General features: G+C 43.0%; 1 protein-coding gene across 2 annotated transcripts in view; it reads right to left on the bottom strand.

The window, feature by feature from the left end:
- The window catches only part of TTC28 (tetratricopeptide repeat domain 28), a 1,211,014-nt gene that overhangs the window by 905,592 nt on the left and 285,877 nt on the right, over positions 1-19,545 (bottom strand). The gene's annotated exons all lie outside the window — the stretch shown is intronic.

Here is a 19,545-nt window from a genome sequence, read left to right as displayed (position 1 = left end):
ATTTAAATACACTCCCAAATCAAAATGTACGCATTTGCTCGTTTGTCATTACATGCAGTCATGTGATTTCAAACAAATCCTCTTGCTAAAATTAAAAAAATATTAAGAAATAACTCAATTAGTCAGATTGACATAAATGTGAGGCACACCGTGAATCCATGAAGCAGCCACTGGATGAAGGATCATGTAACAATTTACCACATTGTAAGCCAAGAATTTGAGGAGGTGGAACTCATACCTTGATGTGCTTTTCCATGAACTACAGTTCGGATATTGCTGTATACTATTGACAACATGTCAACGTAGCCTGTCCGCTTGACCACGGTGAACAACAGCATTTTTATGCCATGATAAAGTGATACCCAGGATAAGTTGGGGAGGGGGTGGTTTCCTAAACACTATACCGATGAGTTTTACACTCATTTACTTGTATTATATAATAACAATATTTTGTTTTTTGCTACAAAGGTGTTACAGTAAAAATCTCAAAGTATCTTAAAAATCACTTTCTCTATTACCCAATCCGGTTGCATTCACTTAATAGACCCTCCGGGTTCAAGCCTGTGGCTTTCAGGTTACTAACGATTTCTGCAATGGGTGCATTATTCCAAAGGTCTGTCTCGTGCCTACCAAGGATAGTACACATTTTACCAACCACAAAACGTTGAAAGGTTGAGGGGGCCTGCAGGGATTTGTACATGTGGACTTCCGGTTATATTATAAAATACAATGGGTTTCTACAGTAGGTACATTAGACCACTGAGCAGTCTTTAGGTGCATTAGACCACTGAGCAGTCTTAACCCTAACAAAGAAAACGGTAGATTATGGGGCCGAAAGAGGCTGTTCTATAATCTAACTATACAGTCACTTTTTCTATGTCTTTATTCCCCTTTTTCTGGCTGTGGGTACATCTCTGCAGAGCAGTTGTCACAAACAGACCTCTCTCTCTAGCCTACAGTGTGTTCAAGCTACATTAGGCAGGCAGACACAGCTGCACCCTCTCTGCACAGGAACAGGACAGCTCGGGATTAATAGCCAGCCTAGCTTTCGTTTGGCCCTGCGAGCCTTGCCAGACACTAGCCCAGAGAGGTAGAGATTAGGGGAAATCAAAAATGACATGGGAAATTTATGAACATGAATATTTAATCTTTTTTACATTAGCACGCCTTGATTGTGGAGTCATTCCTAATTAATTGGATGGAGAGAAAATTCGTTTCATTAACCTTCCATATAAATGTGTTATTATTGAACCACACAGGCCACTGTACTGGAAAGCCAGTTGCCTGGTAATTAGATTACACGCACAGCGCTCCGAGTGAAAGGGAAACAAAGGGACGCAGATTTGATGCCCAGCCATAGAGAAAAATGTATTATCGCAGAGCTAGATAAAGGGTGCTGCATTTACCTGCTATGAAGCACTGTGGTCTGGACTAGTCCGTGTTCGCTCTATGTTTGACAGGAACACGGTGACGTTTGCAGTGCACGCAGGTAATATCAAATGCGAAATAGGCCAGCCCCCGCACTGCCCCTGCTTCAATAATCTAATTTGGCCTCTGGAGGGTGACGTAGGGATTGCTACAGAGAACTGCTGGTGCCCTCCAGCTATTTTTCAAAGAAAGCCCTTGATAATGGCTGCCGAGGATTACAGCTGATTCCTAAAAGTATAACAACCGCAGAATGTGTTAATTGATGTGTACACTGCATCAATCACACAAAACGCTCCTCCCCGAGTTGTTATTCTGACTTTGTGCTCTTTGTGGGATCAGAAAGACCTTAAAATCAGTCTCCAGCAACAACATGCCGCCCTAGTTCACGCCTGTCCATGTTTTCATTTATTTGTGGGATAAGGGAGTTACAATCCCAGATATTGGGAGTGGAACAAACAACATAATCTTAATTAGCTGTCAGACAACTAACCCTCTAGGCTCCACCTTTCCTATCCCTGTCTTCTGATTTTCCCCTGTCTGGACTGTGTATTCGAGATAGTGTCCCAGGTGATTAGAGAAGTAGCAGTTCGCCCAGTGGCGGCTAGCATATATGGGAGTGGTGAGGTGGGCAGATGTGTGGTGGGCAAAAATTAAAAATAAAAACACTTACCTGCAAAATGTCTGACTCCGACCGCTAACTCGCTGCACGTCTTCCTCCTGCAGCGCGACCCCTTGAGAAGTGCCTTAACCAATCCTGGCGCTGCTCTCATGCTGTGAGATCAGCACTCTGATTGGAGGGAGCGGCCTCACTCGCTGATCCCAAGGACACTGGAGCCCTGCACTTACTCTAACCCAGCTGTCTTAAAACAGATGGGTTTGAGGTTTCAAAATGTGCATGTGTGGCTGTCCGTAGCTAGACGGCCGGCCAAAAAGACATGCAGACATTGAAAACTGCTGAGGCAGCCCACCCTCCACCCTGCTGCTGTCACTCAGCAGAGGCACACCCCTGTCCTGACACTCGCGCCAGGACGGGGTTATCTTGAAAAATAGTAATAGATGCAGAAAGCCAACAGTGGACTCCAGGCGCCGCACCAACCCCTAATTATTTCCGTAGGTATCTAAAAGTACTTATATGCTGTTGGTGTGCAAACACAACTCCTGCACCCACCGTTGCGGGGTACAACCCATGGAACTGGGAAGAAAGTCACTGACGATAATGGAGTCGTGCACTACCAGAATGTCCAAACAATAATAAAGAAGCTCAATCAGTTCCTTCGTTGCAAAAGTCTTTAATTATATAAATCCAAAGTATAAATGTAAAGCAACAGCCAACGCGTTTCGTTCTTAGAACTTCGTCAGGGCAGTCAGTAAAGTTGAGCAGTAATCGCCTCGATCAGTCATGCCTTGAGCATCGCAGAGCAGAATGATGTTTCATAAGCGTGCGCCACCATGATAAGGGCCACGTTATAGTGCTGTCAGTCAAGCGTCTCGACGAGGTGCCCTGACGAAGTTCTAAGAACGAAACGCGTTGGCTGTTGCTTTTACATTTATACTTTGGATTTATATAATTAAAGACTTTTGCAACGAAGGAACTGATTGAGATTCTTTATTATTGTTTGGACATTCTGGTAGTGCACGACTCCGTTATCTTGAAAAATAAAATGGTAATAAACCAACTTTATTACCATTTTATTTTTAAATTCTGGGGCATTTTAAACAGTGGGGCAACGCTCCTCTGCTCAAGCGGAGAAACTGCCCCTGAGTTCGCCCCTTTATGAGCTGATAACCCCAGAATCTTAAGGTGTTGCACACAAATTTTGGAGGATTTTTCCTATTGAAATGTGAGCATGGAAAAAATGCTGGGTTTCCGTGAAGTTTGTGCGCCCTTTGATAATAGCAGTGAGGGCACAAACTTTTGTTTGCATCCTTATTGAAATTAGCATGGCACGTGAAATGAGCATATTAGACTACAGTCTTCAAATAGTGAGTGACCACTGAATATCTACTTTTCCTATTATGGTACTCTCAGAACCAGCAGGGGCATAGTTTAGCCATGTTTAATTTATTTAATTCCTTTAACTCTGTTATTTCCTCTATGAACATTTACGTTTAAGGTATCTGTAGTGCATGCTGAGAAAGCATAGCACATCTCATTGAGGTATCAGATGAAGCAGCTTTGGTTTTTATGAAGAGTCCCACCTCTCCGCTCAAAATGATATTGACGTGTCTGGACCAGTGTTTCTTCACATGTGGGTCTTTAAGTAAACAGTATGATGGGTCATAAATAATACCTTCTTTTCCTCGGGTTCAGCTAACATAGGCCATGTACTCTTCAGGTTTTGGGTACAACATGGAAGATGGGTTACAGTGATATGAAGCATAATGCTTGTGTTGTTTCTACCACGAGGTGACATCTCACGAAGCATCTTTTAGTGGTAATACTCCCTCCAAGGACAACAGCACAAACACATCTCACTTTATAGCATAATTTGCCACGAAATCCTGTCTATCCACCTCTGGCTTTCTATTTATTCAAGTCAAGGAGAAGTTACAATGATAAGATTCTGATTGGTCCCCTGGCCTAGTGATCTTCATTTTGGCCAGTGATTTAAAAAAAATACATCCACATTTGTTCTTATTCACTACACACATGGAGGTGGAAGCCCAAAATGTAATAGAATATTTTCCAGTTACAAAGAAGTACTTGTAGGCCTAAAAAGGCTACAAATTCCAAATATATGAACCAGAAGAAATTCCAAAAAGAGAAGAAGATGAAAAGAGTAAATTATGCACAACGACAGTTCTCACAATGGGGATAGCGTGCATCAGTGACACTGACACTGTAGGCCATGCACCTAAGCGCGGTAAACACACATTACAACGCATTTTTTACAACGCACTACCATTACAACGGAACTTTTACAACGCAAATACCATTACAACGCATTTATTTACAACGCATGTTTTTACAACGCAGGTACTTTTACAACGCATACCATTACAACGTAAGTATTGGTAAGTATATAATTATATTTAAAATGTTATATGTTAGGTTTTTTTTAAAGGGGTATTTTTAGGGTTTAGGGTCAGTTTTGGGTTTTTGGGTAAAGGGGTATTTTTAGGGTTCAGGGTCAGTTTTAGGTTTTTGGGTAAAGGGATATTTTTAGGGTTCAGGGTCAGTTTTGGGTTTTTGGGTAATGGGGTATTTTTAGGGTTCAGGGTCAGTTTTGGGTTTTTGGGTAAAGGGGTATTTTTAGGGTTCAGGGTCAGTTTTCAGTTTTTGGGTAAAGGGGTATTTTTAGGGTTCAGGGTCAGTTTTCAGTTTTTGGGTAAAGGGGTATTTTTAGGGTTCAGGGTCAGTTTTGGGTTTTTGGGTAAAGGGGTATTTTTAGGGTTCAGGGTCAGTTTTGGGTTTTTGGGTAAAGGGGTATTTTTAGGGTTCAGGGTCAGTTTTCAGTTTTTGGGTAAAGGGGTATTTTTAGGGTTCAGGGTCAGTTTTCAGTTTTTGGGTAAAGGGGTATTTTTAGGGTTCAGGGTCAGTTTTCAGTTTTTGGGTAAAGGGGTATTTTTAGGGTTTAGGGTCAGTTTTCAGTTTTTGGGTAAAGGGGTATTTTTAGGGTTTAGGGTCAGTTTGGGGTTTTGGGGTAAAGGGGTATTTTTAGGGTTCAGGGTCAGTTTTGGGTTTTTGGGTAAAGGGGTATTTTTAGGGTTCAGGGTCAGTTTTGGGTTTTTGGGTAAAGGGGTACAGGGTAAAAATAAAATAAAATTAAATTTAAATTAAATTAATTAAATGAAATTAAATTAAATTAAATTAAATTAAATACAATTACATTACATTATATTAATTTTAAATAATATACAATTAAAAAAAATATATATACTTACCAATACTTACGTTGTAATGGTATGCGTTGTAAAGGTACCTGCGTTGTAAAAAAATGCGTTGTAAATACATGCGTGGTAATAGTATTGGCGTTGTAAAAGTCCCGTTGTAACGGTATGCGTTGTAAAAACATGCGTTTTAACGTCATATATCCACCTAAGCGCTACCCATTTGTGTGCAACACACACACTTATCAAATTGGGTACAGGGTCAACAAGTGACACAGGGAAATACCAAGCTTCCTGTTGTGTCCTGCAAAAAGAAAGTACTCCATTGATAGAAAGTCCCTCTTATAACTGCAGGCCTTGCGGTTGTTGCTGCAATGGCACATGGCCAACAGCCCCGAAGGGGGCTTACACAATCAGCATGACAAGGGTTAAAATACATCCCTAGAGAGTGACCATGTCTCAATCATCCACCACACAGTTAGGATAAATCCTGACCAGTGACCAGCTCTAACGGCATGTTCTGCAACATTAATAATGCTAGTTCCCTCTAGGCAACTTATATTTTAGGCCCAGAAAGAGTCTCCATGCCCCAAAATGAAATATGTAAACCAGAAGGCGTATCAAGGAGAGAATCAGAAGAAAAATTAAATAATGCCTAAAACCAGACATCAAATTGGGGACCGTACTTTGAAGAGATGAAACCTCTAGGGTGTACTTTTATAGGGCCCCCAATCCATTACACTCTCTGCAATTTTCCCTGCATAGATCACCTTCTCTTATGCTTTCCCTAAAAATGCTGATTGGATACGGTCAGATGGTTCACAAATATATCAACATCGCAAACCCCATTCTTGAAATGTAGGCATACAATTGACTTTTGAAAGGACCCTGAGGGTGGAGTACTATCAAATTAGGTGCAAAGGATTTGCCTTAGGGTTTAGGGTGACAAAGTAGCATAGTACGCTATCCTTTTTTTCCCACAAGCTTCGAGTATCTGGGTCACCAATAACAAAGAGTGACTAGTCTCTGTTGGGCTGCTGCCACATTCTTTATAGCTACAGCAAAACAAGTTGTCAATATACCAGGAGGGGTCAGGTTTCATTGACTAGGTAAGTCTGATGATGGTCACGTTCTAAAGACCATCGTAAACTTAAGTCCGAAGAAAAACCCAATACACATAAAGAGCACAGATGACCTAGACTCATTAATTGGGTGTAAGTAATGTAAGGAGATGAGATGTGCAGCCCGACGGGGGGGTGACATTCAATCTTTGTTCCCCCTGATGGAACTCCACTTGCTCCCTTTTTCTGCTTGAATCATCTTCAAGAAGAGCTGAAACCCACACAAATCCTTCGCGACTAGCACCCCTGCATACATCACAAAAAAGTTTCCCAACTCCAGTGGCTCTGAACAGCCTCACAACCAGAAAGCAACTAGACTGGTGATGAAGATTTGCAAAAAGTCCAAAAAAGGGAACATGCCATCTCTATTTTCCCAGTGTCTACGACAACACCCGTGTCTCCACCTAGAGAGCCCAAACACTCCTTCCGTTCAGAAAAGAGCTGAAGACACATTTCAAAAACACCACGTCTCGATGTCAAAGCCAGTCTCTTGCAGCATTTAGAACTCAGCAGCCGGCATCCATTCTCCAGGAAACCTTCCTTTGATTCTTCTGTGTGCCTGCGGCCCTCAGGGCCGGCCTTAGGCATGTGCAAGCTGTGCACCTGCACAGGGCCACCAAACCACAGGGGCCACCACACCAATATATATCCTTAATATAATAATCCTCTGAGGATGGATACATATTTGCGTGACGGCCCCTGGCAGGGATCTACGCTCCCTGCCCAGGGCCCCCTTGAACCTAGAGCCGCCCCTGCGGCCCTGTACAGCACGCTGCTGCCTCCAGCTAGGGTTTTGCTTAATAATCATCACACACATAAAGTAGGGGACTTATACAGCTCTTTATGTTCAGCACTCTGTAGGGACATGGTGTGGTAAAGGATGTAGCGAACGGAATTCCAATGTTTGCCAGTCACCCCTCGCAGCAAAAATAGGCTTTTGCTGTGCAAGGTCTTTAGTTTTTAGATTGCACTGTCTGCTGCACTCGTACACATGGCACAAAACTTCCACGAAGTCACAGTAACTCCAATAGAGAAGAAAGAAATACCACAAGCCTCACACAGCTTCATTCCCTCATCGCTGAACTTCTTTCATCCAAATGACTTGTGACATGGAAAAACACATTCACTAAAAGTGATATGAATAAGTGAGCAGACCCTGCTTCTAGGTTTCTGGCCTCAGGCACATGGAATATTTTAAAAGCACAAATTAGCTTTCAGTTGTATGAAGCAGGAAGAGGCCTGGGGAAGACTTGAGGCCCAAGATGAAATCTAAATGTATTTACTTATTTTTATTTAAGAAGCTTATAAAGCACACAGCTACCCTCAAGGGTCTCCCGGCACTAACGCCGAACAGTAGCGTGGCGTAGCGCGAGGAATATTTAAGAAGACGGAGTTTAATCAGGGCTTCTAAAAAGTAAAGTTTTTAGGTTTTTACAGAACTGAAGCAGTGAGTTACAGGATCTGAAAGCGAACGGAAGAGATTTCCAGAGTCTCTAGCCGAACACGGAAAAGGGTCGCCCCTTTAGATGAGCTCTGAGAAACCCGGGCACCGAAAACAGTGCAAGGTTGGCTGATCTCAGCGCACCATGGGGACCTATGGAGCCACCAGGGTTTGGATGCATGAGCCTCCTATAACAGTGATGGGTTACTCTACAGTGATAAGTGATGTTTCTCAAAAGCCCCCCAAAAAGTTAAATACTGCAACTGTACAGAGATTAATGTCTTTAACTGAGACATAGGAAGGTAATGTGTTTTGCATAAGAATCAGAGAACTAAGTCAAGAGGTGAATCCAGGACCAGGATGGTGGTGCCCTGGTGCTGCCAATACCAACCTACCCCAAGAGCATCTACTCCTTTGTACTGCAGACTTCAGAGTCAACAACTGGACAAAGCTTACACTACATCTCCACAGAGACAATCAGTGCCAGGAAACACATGCATTTAGTGCCATGACTAAACAAAAAGGCCTTTGTGGGTGCCAAACATACAAGGGAAGAAGTAGTCTAGCTGTTTGCACTGCAACACATATCTCTGCTTGGTGGATGACTAGGAAACCAGTGGGTACCAGGAGTGTCTTGTTCACATTGACCTTCTGTTGTCCTTGAGGGGCTCAATTACAGTTTGAGTGAATAATAACATAATGTGTAGGACAGCAGCAGACACATATATATTTACATCTACCTGTCACCTGAAATTAATTTAGTAACATACTCTGATAGCCAATGTCCCATAATATTACAAATATAACATGATTGCACACATCAAATATATAACACGAGAATGAATGCTCATCGGTAATGATAGACATTTCTCAAAACAGACCGAATTTATAGGGCACACGATTTGCAAGACAGGAAGCTACATGAATTGAAGAGAGTTCTATCTGTTAGGATCTAGTGGAGATAAAGAACAGAAGAGGGACGGGAAACCCGGGGGAGGACCACAGACGGAGAAAAGAGGACCAGAGAGAAGAAGATTTAAGGAGAGCAGGGAGATAAAGTGAGGCCAAACCACAAATACCCTTGAAATCAATGCCAAGAAAATGAAGCGTGAATCTAAAGGAGATAAGTAAACAGTGAAACTGTGCCAAGTTGAGTGAGGCATGCGAAAATAAGATAAACACAAAGAAATAAACACAAGAATGGAGTAGCCAATTCGTGGAGGAGTGTTTGAAACAGTCGAATGGTCTAAGACATTGTTCATATTACAGACAGGCAATGAGAAAAATAGTTATGCAAGCATGTGTAAATGGGCCTTTTTGTTTTAATATAAAATGCATTTGGGGTTGAAATATATCCATATGAATTAAAAGTGTTCTTCATTTGGAGATCATTTTGCCGGTACAGTGGCACTGGAGTCCAGGAGTGCAATGGGATTCACTAAACCCCAAATTATGGCTGTCTTTTACTACCCAACGAGTGGCAGAGGAGGCTATTTTCTTACTTGCCTTAGGACCCACGGTGGCCCTTGCTGCGCCACTGTACAAAGTGACAAAAAATAGTCCACAGGGTTACCTCTGTTGGGTGGTATGCATAAAGTCAGTACTTTAATGGATAATTCTAGATCTAATTTAGAACATCTCCCTCAAGAGCAACACAGTGGTATTCCTGTGTCTAAAACATGAATGAAATATATTTCCTAGAACTCTGTGTACAGATTTTCAAAAACAAGCATCCGGGAAAGCCAATGGGTTGCACCTATTGCCTTGGCTCATATTTGTTAGTCACACTGCACAGCATCGTGAATGCTGTGCAGCATGGCTAACAAATATTGGCTAAAGTTGAAAAAAAAAAGCCTTCGACACAGTCACCCACGTCATTTTGTAGGTGCACGCGCCGCTCATACACATGCCTTTTCTTTTTATTTACCGATCCAAGTTGGATAGGTAATTAAAGAGAAAAGAAAAAGAAAAGCACCGAAGCGTTTTTTTGTAAAGCTGGTGGGCAGTGGGAGTGGAAGCAATAGAAGGGAGGGTAAGTGGTACAATGAAGCAATAAGGTGAGGATGAACGGTGAAGCAAGATGGGAGGGGGAGGGCTAGACTTGGTGCTGGAGACCAGGGTTCGAGCCTCGGGTCGCATCCACATCCTGTGATTCTGGGCAAATCTCTTAATCTCCCGGTGCCTAAATGTGTAATGTAAATACGGTGTTCATGTAAAGCACTCCAATACCTTCGGGTCGTGTTTGCGCTATATAAATATGCAACAAACCTAAAGGGGGAGGAAAGCAACAAGGAGAGGAGTGGAGGAGATGTGAAAGCAACAGAGTGTTTGCGGGTGCGAAAGCAACATGAAGGATGTGAGTGGGGATAGGAATGGGGAGAAGCACTATGGTGAGAGCAGAATGGAGGACTGCGCAGAGGAGCAGTTGGGCAACAGACAGCACCACAGAGTGCAGGGAGAAAGACATACGAGAGATGGCTCCAAAACACAGCAGTTAACAGAGTGCTTCACAGAAAAGAAAAAAAAAGTCGTGTTTGAAAAGCAAGCAGTGAAAGCAGCGATGTCAGTCAAACACAGAAACTGTAATAAGGCAATGCTCTGTGGGACGGACAAACACAAGATTGGCAAGCTGGGACAGGAATAAGAAGCAGCCAAATGAGAGTGACAAGGAAAGCCAGCCAACCAATAGAAGCGCTGTCTAGTACTCTAACCTAATGAACTCTTTTGAATTTTTTTCTCCCTGGCTGTGGATAACAGAACTTATTCACTTTTTGTGAGCAAAGCATATGTGTGTGAAAGTAAAAGTTCACCGAAACTATAAAATACTAAAAATATTTCATTTTTAAAAAGCATTTTTGTTTTACTATAGCATGCCGAGGCACTAGTGACTTTCTCTGGACAGGGCAAACTAGCTTAACACATGCTAAATCACCCCTGACAGGACAAAGCCGACTAGATTATTGTAACTGACTCATAATCAACATGTGGTTGACCTCCCGAACCTGTGTCGGTTTCTAATAACCCGGCGTTGGCAGCTTTCACACTCACGACAATGAAATTTAGCGGAGTGTTTATTCATGGGCCTGATGCTTGTTAAAGGATGTATTGAGAAATCTTGCACGGTGGACTGGATCGGCTTTTTCGGTCCGATTTGCCAGTCAATTTAAGAGGAAAGGAAATCACATTGCATCCAAGGACGCCGGCAATCACAGGCCGCCTTCCTCAAGCGGCAGGGAATGGTTCAGTGATTTTCCCATTCTTACCCGTGTTGTGACCGGCATAATTCTTCTCAGTGACACAGCGACGGTCTCTCCCAATTGTCACATCTGCACCTGAGAACATTGGCTTATTTTCAGCGGTTGTGGATGCCCTCAAAAAGGGCTCAAAGTTTGAATTGTTTGTATATGTAAATAATTCTGCAAAAGTTTTACAGGGCAGTGCACAAAAAAGATGACAAGAGTTTTGTGTTCTTTAAAGAATTGGGGGTAGTCAGCAGTGCTTAATTTGTAAAAAAAAAAAAAAAAGTACATGCCCGAGTCCTGGTCTGGAGGTTACCGCAGTTTGCACCACATGTTGCACTACCAGCACTGCCAATGACAGTATTTCCACAACTACTAACCATCACACTGATACAAGTGTGGCAATTCAGACTGTTCGAGACCCCAAAGCTTTAAGAATGGCTCGGTGGCAGGGATTAGTCGTTTTTAAGGCATATTGAATTAATAAACAACTGTTTTTCTGCTCTTCTTTAAATTACACAAACAGTGTCACCATGTGGCAACTGTCATAAGTGCAGGTGCCGGTAATTAAGTGCAGGTGCTGAGCACTGGGAACCACTGGCTCAAATAAAGCTCTGGTAGTCAGGAAGAAGTTATTTTCTGATAGGGACAAACGTAACTTTAGTGAGTAATGAAAGCTGCAACCAGCCGCATCCAGTGTCAATGGTGGTGTTCTAAAATATCATGTTTTTTATATATCCACCTGCACATACATCGAGTCCACAATATCAGCTACCAATATACCTTGAAGATACATAGATGTGGAGTTAAGAATAGTAAATCTACACTTCCATTTGGTGCTTACCTTGATGATATGTTGGTACTATAGCTCCAGGTGGATATTACTGACTGATATTTTGACATACACCCCTCCACTCTGATAGTTGTCCTCATGCCTCTCGCGAGATGCTGGGCTTGTTCGCCTGCATACTCATTGAGCACCATAGCCAGGGCTTCCGTTGCATGAGGATGCTGACAGCCATTTTCTGGACAATCACACACTACATTCAGGACTCTTGGTATGCACGAGTCATTATGGACAGTGGCTCATTTCACTGATTTTTATCATGCAGGTCCCTTTTTACACCTTTACATTACCCACGTCACTCTCTGCTCTACACTGGGTAAGTAAAATGGACTGGATGAGATTTTAAGTTTCAATAGGACTTGCAAATATCAGAAACGAAGCATGCAGTTACAGAGGTCCCATAAACAAGGGACCAAAGTACAGATATCACAAAATCAAGGAATGCTGATACATACAAGTGTCCACAAAAAATACTTTGAGGCAGTAACTTGTTGTTAAGGCCTGCTTGGTAGGTTATGTACAACTACGTGTACGGGTTTGGTGTAGCCTCCTACTAAAGCAAAACTGAAAAATGCACCTATCTCTGATACTTTGCATGTCTTCCACTGCAAAGGTCCTGTGTCCTTTATCAGAAAGTAAAGAAAGACTTGAGTAAAGAGCAGCAAACTCCCCTCAGCAACATTCGCATATGATTAGCTGTTGCTACGGTCAAAGGACCTTCTGTTAAGGAAATATACCTGCACATTATTGCAGATAATTGGCAGGAATCTTCACCTCATTAGCAGCAGCATTCCTCATTAAAATAGGCAGCTGCCAAAGGTCTGTGGAACGAGGGCCATCTGAGAAACAAGCATTTCCAAAGCCAAAATGTCTAGACTCAGCAAATTAGTATTTTGCAAGTATATTCCACAAAAATTAAAAGGAAAACAAAGAAAAAATAGACACGCCTCCTCAACATGGTAGTCCTATGATAAAAACTTTACATAAAATAATATGGATGCCTCTGAATGGGCAGGTGTACTTCGAGTAGGAATATAAACCCTTTTTCATATTATAGAACTTAAAAGGAAAATATGAATCTAACTGTTACTAAATAAAGCTATTATTCGCTTTAAGGTGCTGTAACCTGAAGAAATAATTCAAACACACAAGTATGGCAAAAAAAAAAAAAGAAGAAGAATAAATAAATGAAAGAAAAGGCATTGGCAAACTAAAGCATTGGCCCACTGCTCTATGAATGAAGTGCATTTATTTCTGGCAAAATGCTGTTGCACACAGTTCATGAGAACCAGTGGCTGAAGTGGGTGGGCCCACTGTGTCAGGTGTATTCTGTGGTGGACAGTAGCAAAATGTGAAAGACAGCTGAAAATACCAATGAATGAAAAGGACTTACCCAAATCCCCTGTATGTATATAAATATCTAAGTATGCATTTGTTATTTTATTTTTTAATCACATGAGGCTCGTGAATCAGCTAAAGCTGTCCATACGCCAACTAAAGCTGTCAGTACCCCAGACCTAAAAATACTTTTTTACCAGCTGCATCAGCATAAACATCCCCATTTAAGACGTAAAATTAAAGGCATTGAGCATCACTCCATCTTTCCTCTCTCAAAACGTGGATCCCACTGGCAACGAGAAACGTGCCTAAAAAAAACACTGACGTTTTTCTGTACATAAATAATTTCTCCAACCGCGTTGCCCCCTTCCAGCAGCGAAAAATAAAACGAAAATAAACCATGGTTTATTGCTGTTTTATTTTGTGCCCGGGGTTTTGGGGGCATGGCCAGTGGGGATAACAGACACCCAGGGGGAATGGTATGCACTGTTATCAGTGAGCATGACTGTTTGGTGGCCTGCTGGAGCCAGCCAAACAGTCATGCGTACTTTGCATGTTCCTCACCCAGGCTGCATTACAGACTGGGTGGAGAACAAGCCTAGGCCCCCAGTCCATGGCTGAGCGCTGAAAAACAGCACTCAGACTAATCACAATGCTCTGATTGGCTCAGAGGAGCCTCAGTGCTTACTAATCGCAATGCTGCATTGCCGCGTTGTGATTGGCTATGGGGAGCCTGGTTGCATCCTGGCAGAGCAGAGGGACGACAAGAGACAGGGCGATAAGGTAAGTTTTTATTTTTATTTATATTACTAACGGCCAGCCCCTCCCCACACACCCCGACAGCCCCATCCGTGCCAGCCGCCACTGAATGTCTCCCTCCCATCCCTAGTCCAAATTGAGTTTGATATCTGAATGATGAATCTCATTTGTGGGACGGAAACATTCTGTTACTCAGTTTAGTGAGTGATGTCAGGGATATAGAAAAAAGTGCCGTCGGAAGACGCGAGGCTTCTCGAGATAAGGTGAATCTATAACACCTTCCGCACAACACCGCCCACGCAGTCTATGGCAGGCGAGCGTCATCTCGCACCATCACAAGGCCCGGATAATTCCAGACACGTTCCGGCTTCACTTCACTAGCCATTGACTCGCGAAGGCAGGAATTTAATTATATCCATATAATTATTTCTACACAGGGATGATGCCCTCACCAAGACTGAGAGCTCACCCTGCATTTTACACGTGTGAAGGGCTCTTTTTTTTTTACTTTTTAATAAATTCCTGCTCGTAGAGTCTGGGAGAGGAAAAAACATTTCACTCAAATTCATTTTACGCGTGAACTTGCTGAAATGTGAGGCCAGCTCTGTAGTCCAGAAATACCATATAAATCATCCTTAAAGCGTTCCTCGCCAAACTTTCGTACTATAAAAATAATGCCTTAACCGATTCGTATTAGTAGACCTGCCTTGCGTAATGACTTGTGGAATCCAAGTTTTAATGGACAGCCTTTTAGATTTCTCATTGGCAAGTACATTCCCAGGCTGCATTCCAATGCCACAGCTGACTAATAGGTCGGACATATCTGGATAGGTCTTCTGGAACAAAGTACTGAATTTTAAAATTCAGTACTTTGCTCCAGAACACCTCGGGTGAGCTGTGCTGATGACGGAGAGGTTCCGTCATGGCCCCGTCCGCTCAATAGAACGCGCCGCGCAGGTGCAAAATCAGCGCCGCTCAGGCGCGTCGGGCAGGCCATGACGGAACCGCTCCGTCATCAGCACAGCGCCACCGCAGCTGATGACGGAGCGGTTCCGTCATCAGCATGGAAAGAGTTAACTCTTTCCATGCTGATGACGGAACCGCTCCATCATCAGCCGCGGTGGCGCTGTGCTGATGACGGAGCGGTTCCGTCATGGCCAGCCCGACGCGCCATGATTTCACGCCTGCGCGGCGCGTTCTATTGAGCGGGCGGGGCCATGACGGAACCGCTCCATCATCAGCACAGCTCACCCGAGGCTGGTGATGGAGCGGTTCCGTCACCAGTATGGGCGTGCCGCGTGCCCCCCCCCTTAGCGCTGCGGCGGAATAGCCGCCGCAGCGAAGAGGTTAAGGTGCATGTTACAGATATGTCACTAAAAGCAAGTGGGGTGAAAAATGAAGGACGCCCCTCCCCACACCCTGATGGCTTGGTGGGATAAACATTGGCTCTTGAAACAAATATGGCATTCTTGGGGGCATACATTTAAATCCTAGTGAAGCAAACTTAGTCCTCCATCCTTCTGAGGTTGGTAAATTGAGTACCGTAAACTCGGTAATAGTAGCAGCCGTTATTTGAGGCACTTAGAAAAAGCAGAGGTGTGATATTTAGCAATATTTTAAAAACAAGGTATTCAAGGAGAGGGGGATTCTTAGTGTAAGGGTAAGTAAGAGGCTTGGCTGATGACAGATGGGCAGCAATAATTCAGGGGAGAGCATAAGGGGCGTTCATTTATTAGTGCCGACAGCCATTAGACACATGCCAGTGCGTCATACTGCAGCCTTCCATATTAATAAATCTTGAGTTGCCAAAAGTTTCAGGAGATGGCAGCCAGCAGAATATCAGGGAAGAACCCATGAGAAAGTCGTATTTCGACAGCCGACACCCCACAACCCCATGGCTACCAATTGTAACTAGAGTTGAGTATGAATTGCTCAACTAGGGCACCTGCTTACTACAGGATAATAGCCTGTGTAGTTCGTCACCGTTCTTCAAAAATAGACCCCATCTCACCCACATTTTTACATGGCTCAAATTATCTTCTTGTTCTAGGGTGGAAATGTAAATGAGGCAGGTCTGAGATGTGGTGTGTCTAGACCCTAACTATGGAGCTATCGGACCTGGAATAAGACTTCTCTCCGACCATATTGAGATCTGCAAATGTTGAAAATGCCTTTGTTAATGATTACCTTCTTACTCTCTAAGTATATACAATATACCATCTTCCTCCATCATGTTATTACTTGAGTGCCAAGAACTTGACTTGAAGTAACTTAGGGCCTGATTTAGAATTTTGGAGGTAGAATTCCCATCCACTTCTGGTGTTATTGCCAATGCATATTGGTTGCCTCGTACCTTGGCGGAACTGATGCTGGCGCTGGAAAAAGAGCAATCATTCAATTCTCTGGCAGGAAGGTATTTGCAATAGAGTAGTCCTATTGCAGATGTGAGGGCAGGATTCTTTTATGGTTGATAACACCATTAATACCCTTCTTTAAATTATCGCAATGATGGCTAAACCAATGCATGTAAAAAATTATTCTAATTGAGTTGCAGTAAATTATTAATACTGAAAGTGGTCAAATGGCCTTATAGGTCTTTTAGGGTTGAGGGGTGTGTTGCTTTCCCTTTTTTCAGTTTAGGTCTGCAAGTGACTACAGGGCAGATTCTTTGAACGGAAGCCAAGTCCTAACGAAATGTGGAGGGCACCCATTCCCTCTCTGCCAGCCTGGTTGGCACAGAAGTGATGTTGTGCCATGAGATACTCTGTAGTAGTTGGATCCCAGCAAATAGTTCTTCTTGAGCAGTGAGAATGGAATGTGCCATCGCAGACCTTTGTGCATGAGGAAGAGGGAACACGTTTTAGCACGAGGGTCGGTTAATGAGGGCGTGTGTAGAACATAGACGTTCTTGAGACACTTACCCTATTGTGTGAACTATATTGATATCATGAAGGTAGTTGCCGCAGTGATCTGATCAGTACAAACAATATTTGAAACTAGGGATTGAATGGCGTAAGAGACACACAGAAAGAAATATGTCTGTAATTACATTTGGTGCAATCACATAGTTTATATCATGCCTATCTAAGAAAGGGCCTAGGAGGACTAACTCCATGTCACGTTTTAGGACAGATTTTTAGATGATTTCTAGTTCAACCTATTGTATATCACTGTATTGTATTTAGACAATCCCCCAAACATGTCATAGACTCAATCTTTTTTGATATGTGTGATTTACATTTTGTAAGTATTGAATGACACCATGTATCTACATGAGTCTGTATGTAGCAAAGGATGCAAAGGATGCAGAAGACAGGGAGACTATGAGTCTTTCATGCTTCTATGATAAACTGTGGGTAATCTTAGGTTGTACTGGGGGTTCGTGTGACCACCTACCAAATCCTAGAGACCTCCACCACCAAAACTGACTAATAGACATAGAAAAGTGGATGTTGTGAGTAACAGTGTGTTGTGTTTTGTTTTGTTTTGTATTAGGCACTACTTCAAACCAAAGTGACCCTAGGTGTTTTTAGAAATCCATCTCTGATTTGTAAACAATGATGTATACAAAATTCAGGAACATCTTAGTAAGATATGGAATATTTAGGCCTTTATGAAGCCACCATTTAAACTTTTGATGCTTTTTAGATCAGCAAGATATTCCAATGATATTTCTCCCTTGTAACCAAAAAGCCTAATTCCTCCTGCTAACCAAATGATTGTTCTGGAGTAACTAGGAAGCTCTGAATTGCTGACTGGAAGGATGTGGCCGGGAATAATAGGATAACCGACCTCCTCGAAGGGGAAGGAGTAAGCAGGCTTACACGAAATAAACACCATGACACAAAATCAATCACAGCCTGCGCTGGAAGACAGTACAGTTTACTATAATGAGGAGAGACAGGTTTCCGCCATCTTAGACAGAAGCTGATGAAGTTTAGCACCTGGTGCTGAGTTTGTAGAACGTTGTGACATGTGCAAATGCTACTTTACGCTCTGTGGCACCTAAGCTGCACTGATCTGTGTTGCAGAAGGGGTTGCAGGTAGCTTCCAAATTATTCGGTGTTAAGAAAAGGTCAACAAGGACCACGTGTACTACTTAAGGGAGCAGAATTGCTGCACCCCTAAGAGGGGTGCAGAACGCAAGGGTCAATCCTACCATCTAGAGGGGTAGAACATGGAAAAGGGCTACCCGTGGAGGGTCCTTTCGAAGATTGCACCGCGCCTAGGAGGGGAACTTTGTCTTTCTCCTAAACCATTCTGCAGAACTAAACAACTGCAGCAGGGTGGCACACTCAGGCTCTACTCAGGGGAGCATTGCGTCCACCCGTTGAGACGTCACTTTAGTGGGGCAGTCCGTGACAGCATCCAGAGCAATTAATACCCTCTGGAGCCCTCGATCCTACCACTTCAAGGGTGAGGGGGTCTCAGACACCATGAATGGAGAGTTCTGTCAAGCAGCGCATGTGAAGATTTGCTCAGGTGCGCATTGAGTAGATGTGGTCGTGAGAAGATGTCGGTGTTACTGTGTATGTCATACGGTGTGCCCAGGTGCGATGCAACAGGCGCAATGGGAATTCCACAGCACCTGCCAGATGGAGCAGGCCGTAGAACACAGGCCCTGACAGACTACATTAGAATGGTCCATTCTCAGGGTATGTCCACATGGATATTCAGTCATCAGAAGGGGTACAAAAAACATACAGTGCCATTGCTATAGCTGTAGAATGGCTGTCCATATTTTTTCATATTTCCATATACAAGTCAGTGTCATAGTGTATTATACTCATACAAAGGAAAAGACTGGGAGGAAAAGGCAAGGGGAGAATTCAAAGAAGGAGAACAAGCTGAATACTTGAAATAATTGCACAAAGAATGCTTGTTTACCAAATTCCTGCAAATAAAAAACCAAACATAGGTGCTTGAGGCATTGTAGATTTGACGTTTCTGCTGTGCTGGTCGTACAGGAGTGGACAAATGAGTTATGATGGACACTGCCCCTCTCAAGCTAACACACACGTGCACAAAATATGGTTTAATGTGGCAGACCAGGGTGATCGGACGTAGGCAAGGAAGGTGTTGTGGCTTCTTTGAGAAGTTAAGATAAAATAGAAGGTGAAGGTGATGGATCATCTGCGAGACAGAAGGTTTTAGACAGTGATTTAAAGATTGTGAGAGAGGGTGTGGTAAACAGGGAGGGATGTTGCATGACAGAGGCAGGAGCTAATGTGAATGAATTAATAAAATGTTGGAAAAGGGATGTGAGAGGTTGAGGGTGTGTGGGAGGGAAATGTTGGATGAGTAAAGGAAGAATCCTTAAGCAGAATATACTACACAGTACATACTTAATTCCCATAGCTCAGGGAATTGGCAGACATTATCATAGAAGAGGCATGTCAGTAATTTATCCCGGGAGAGGGGAGTAATTAATAGGCTACCATGGGTTGGGACCACCATTTTATATCCTTTGATTCAACGAAAATATATTATGAATGTTTTACAAAAATATCAGAGGTATATGGGCAACTATGATGTATGAGG

This window comes from Lissotriton helveticus, chromosome 11 (assembly GCF_964261635.1).
Source record: "Lissotriton helveticus chromosome 11, aLisHel1.1, whole genome shotgun sequence".
NCBI lineage: Eukaryota > Metazoa > Chordata > Amphibia > Caudata > Salamandridae > Lissotriton > Lissotriton helveticus.
The sequence above is the reverse complement of the archived record's forward strand: the minus strand, read 5'-3'. Positions and strand labels throughout refer to the sequence as shown.